Source organism: Tupaia chinensis, unplaced genomic scaffold, assembly GCF_000334495.1.
Source record: "Tupaia chinensis unplaced genomic scaffold, TupChi_1.0 Scaffold000275_1, whole genome shotgun sequence".
Taxonomy (NCBI): Eukaryota; Metazoa; Chordata; class Mammalia; order Scandentia; family Tupaiidae; genus Tupaia; species Tupaia belangeri.
The window spans coordinates 5,439,211-5,444,130 of NW_006159757.1; positions in this window are offsets into that span (position 1 = coordinate 5,439,211).

Below are 4,920 nucleotides of genomic sequence, written 5' to 3' on the forward strand. Positions count from 1 at the left end.
ACAAGTCCTCTGGCAAAAAAAAAAAAAAAAAAAACAAGAAAGAAAAAAAAGAAAGAAAAAGAAAGATACAATAAAAATCATTTTTTAAAATGTAAACAATTGTTGGCTCAGCTAAAAACAGCAGCAGTGGCCTTCAGAGACTAGGAATGTCTTATGCCTTCTGCTTGAGGTGACTAACTCTATGTGTTACAAGGACAAGCTCATCTTTCTGCTAAAGGGTAAAGGACTTTAAATAATGTCTTTCATCACTCCAGATTATTAACTAGCATGAAAGATTCTTAGACAAGAAAGGTAAAAATAATCTAGGAAGAAATCCAGAAAGAGAAAGTGTCCAAGGGGATAAGGGAAGGGATGCCAGCCCATGGGAGTAGAACAGAATATAACACACCCACAAGAAACAAAAACATAACAATGATTTTTCTATTTGGAATGACACCTTTGATTAAGCCATTTATATTCATTTATATACATACAACTTCAGAGTTTATAAAATGTTTTACATGCATCAATGCTTCCACCCATTAAAGTGTTCCTGAGGGTAAAGGTAAGTGGATACGCTTATTGAGGCAACATAGGGAGAGAAAGCAGAATGGGCATAGCCTAAAGATCCCAAGTCTTTTAAGATTTTGAATTTTATCTTTAAATGGTATCAATACATCATTCCTCTATACTTAAAAGAAATGGAACAAAATTCTGCTGATCTGATTCATTGAATCCTTTCTTCCTGGTTCCTTACAGCACCTTTTCTTATGGATAACTAAAACATTCTGAAGAAATGCCATTCCTTGTGCCATTGAACATTCAGTTCCATAGGTGCAAGTGATTATGATAAAGGCTGTTGATATCCCAAGGGAAAAAGAGAATCTGTAGGTGGTAACACCCTCCTGAGTGGACAGGGTTATGAATATGCATAGTTCTGATGAAGCAAACTGGCAGGCCTGCCACCTTCCCAGAGCACGTATACAGGCTCCTCCTGACAGCCTGCCAGGAATGATGACAGTCATCACTACCTACTTCTGCTGATTCATGCAGAAACAATTGATAGAGTCATTGAAGATCTATGGCGTATCTCTTGGGACTTTGAAGTTCAGGTCAGGAAACAGAGACCTGAGGGCACAGGTGGCATCTGAATTTCTCTTTAAACAAAGAGCATGATTTCCTTAAAGAAGATAGCATTTTTAATAATTAGTTAAATCAATAATAGAAAATAATGAACATTTTGTTTTCCAAACTAATCCCTTGTTTCTTAAATTTACTAAGGAAATGTCTAATATACAAATGTCTAATATCCAAAGTAATATACCCTCCTTCCCCATGTAAAAATGATATAGTGGCAAGTATATTGACTGGCAAGAAGAGTTTATTTTACAAAGAAGAAGGAGGATATGTCTTTCCAGAGACCCAGAGATGCCAATAAAATGATTTTGTAATGAATTTAAGAAATTTTTGTAATGAAAATAAGAAATCCAGAAAAAAAAAAGCACATTCTATAGACAATATAACCTATATAGAGAAAAGCAAAAAAGTGAAAGAAATGCTTCTAAAGAGGTGACCATCATGGGAAATTTAGTAATAATATATGTATATTACACATAGAATATGGGAAACAAAGTAAATTTAGGATTTGCATTCATAAAATGGGAAATAAGTGTTATTTGTTTAAAAGTGAAAGCTATATTAGAAAGGAAAGCATGAAGGTTATGTGCATGATGAAGGTGTATGCTTCCCTCTTGAAAATGAAAGACCAATGAAATTATAATTAAAAAATATAAAATGTTGTCATTGTAGAAGAATAATATAGTCAACTCCGATTTATAAAGGCCATGCATCATGCTTTAACTTATTTTATTTTTAATTATGAAATACTTGAAACATAAATGCATAGAAAATAAGGAGCCCTTTTTATGATCATCCAGATGAAAATTACATTGACATTTTATCATGTTTCCTTCCATTTTTTTCTCTTATATTTTTCTTATTCTTTCCTTCCTTCTTTCCCCTTTTTCTCTCTGTCTCTCTCTGTTTCTGTCTTTTATTCTTTTGGATAAGAAAAGTTACAGATAATAGTAAAAGACCTTACCCATCCCATACTCTTCTCTTTTCCCCTGAGTACACATAACCACATTAGAGGATTATCTGATCATCTATCTCGTTCTTTTGAGGTTTATCAAGGTTTTCATAAATGCCAAACTGAATCTTTTACTGTTTCAAAAATTATTTCAAACCATCACACTATACAAACTTTTTTACAAAATTTGTTTTTTTTCACTTAAAATCATAGCTTTAAAGTTTTTCTATGTTAATTAACTAAGATCTGATAGATTTCTTTTTATCACTGTACAATGTTACAAAACAAAGCTTTCACCCCTTTTGGAAAATTAGGTGTTTCTTGTTGGTTATTGTTGTGTTGTTTTTGCCATTGCTTACAATTCTTTAATGTGCAAGATTTTGCATATCTCTTTCTGTACACTTCTCAGAATATCTCTTTGAGAGATAACAGAAGGAAAAAAAAAAAACGAAAGTAAAGACTATGTACATTTTCCACTTAGGTAGCTATAACAGAATGGTTCTCCCAAGTTGTACGGCTAATACTCCCAACATTGCATGAAAATCTGTTTCACTGTACACCTAACAACACTTGACGTTACCAGGCTTTTAATGGTTGCCAATCTGCTAAATGCATAGTAACTTCAATCTGTCTTAGTTTAAATTAATGGTTGCCAATATGCTAACCGCATAGTAACTTCAATCTGTCTTAGTTTAAATATTTGTAGTTAATGTAGATATTGAGGATCTCTTGATATTTTTACTAGACATTCAGCATCCCTCTTTTTAAATTGTTGCTTATATTTTTAATTTTGTAACGTGTAGAATGATTCAAATGTTTTGATTTTTTTATTTTTAAAGTTTTGCTTGGAAAATTGCTCCTTTACCTAATAGTATAAACATATTCTTACCCAAGTTTTTAAGAAAGCTATCTTTTTCATATTTAGATATGCATACATAAAGTGGATTGCTCCAGAACCACTTAAGTAGTCTGCTCATTCCACACTGATTTGTAATGGTCTCAGTGTCATATCCCAAACACTCATTTATTAAAATATTCATTCACACATATTTTACTTAGGTTTGTACACACATATCAAATGCTTTTAGCATCTCCTTTCTATTTTTTAAATTAAATTTGCTTATTTATTAATTATTATGACTATTATTCATACATGCTATACATCATTTAGATTGTAAAGAGACTCTACCAAGCATGATATACACCTCAGTCCAGCTCAGTTGAGAATACTATACACATCCTTGTCAGCAGATGCTAAACCTTATCTGTGTCCTACAAGTGTCTTACCTCTCTATTTTTCCCCCAAATTTCCTTTCCTATGCTCTTCCCCGCTCACACTCGCTTTCCACTTTGTCTCTAGTGTCCATTACATATTTTAAGGCTTTTATGTTCTCCAGTCTTTCAGTCTCTACTATGCAGTGCAGACAGTCAGTATATGTTAAGTGGAGACATACAATGTCTCTCTTTCAAAGCCTGACTTGCTTCACTTTTACATTGTTTTATCCGTATTTTTATTTTTAGCCTTCTGAAATCAGCTATTGTTGTCGCTGCTGCTGCTCCTGGTGTTACCTGAAGGTATCATTATTACGGTTATGGTTTTATCGTTAATGCCTATTTAAACTTATCCTCATGACTACCAAAGTCTTTGGTCAAAACTGTTTTTTAGTTTTTTTATTATTTATTTATTTATTTATTTATTTATTTATTTGTATATTATCCAACGACTATCTTCTGGAATAAATTTTTTCCTAAAATCATTTTAAATAGGTCTTTCAGGTAGGGTATGTGAGCACTCCCTCAGTCTGGTAGTTTTGTTTGTTTGTTTTGTGTGTGTGTTCTGAAGTTTACCAATTAGATGACTGGGGGTTTGTATATAGCTTTCTAGGACATAATGTTTTATTTTATTCTAAAAATTTATACTTGTCATGTTTTAAATGTTGGCGGCCATTACCAGTTTTAATATTTCCACCTTTCTATTCTTGCCATTTTTGATTCTTTCCTTTGCATTTCTTTTCCTAGAGACATAAATGAGACTTTCCTCTAGTGTCTCTTAAAATTTTCATAAAATCTCTGCTACATTTATACCATACTGCAATCCATTCTCCTCCTGGAATATTGGGTATGCAAGCACATGTGCCAGGACTCAAAACATGGTCAGCTACAAGGGAGTCAAGCAATATAACTGCTACACCATTTGCTGGTCCTATTCAACCATTTCTTTTTTTTTTAGTATCTATCCAGGGCCAACCAGGTGGCATGGTAGTTAAGGCAGCTGGATCCCACATGGCCAATCACATGGTTCAAGATCTAGACCTGATAGCTTAAGAAGCTCACTGGGTACTTATTCATACATGCCCAATATCCCAAGAGGAGAATGGAGGAGAAGGGCATGAGGAATGGTCATCACATCTGAGAGGTGCTTTCCCATTTTCTCTCTATATCTCTGTCTCTCTTTGGGGTGTGTATGTGCCCTATAGCAAACAAACAAAAAGACATATCCATATAGCCATATTTACATATATGAAGTCTTCAAAAAGTTGATGGAGGGACCAGCAGGTAGCATGGTGGTTAAGGGTGCTGAACTCCCATATGGTTGGCCATGTTTCAAGTCCCAGACCGGACAGCTTGCTTTCTCACTTTCTCTCTCTCTGTTCCTCTTTGGAGGAACAAACAAACAAACCATCAAAGTTAAGTAAAACAATTCTTTCTTTAAGAAGTTCATGGAAAATGTATATTATGAAAAAACTATCAGAGATTTCAAAAATTTTTCGAACCAGAATAAACTCATACTTTGATTCCATTTTTACACAAACTTTTTGAAGCCCCCTCATATGCCTTAGTTTTTTTTAACT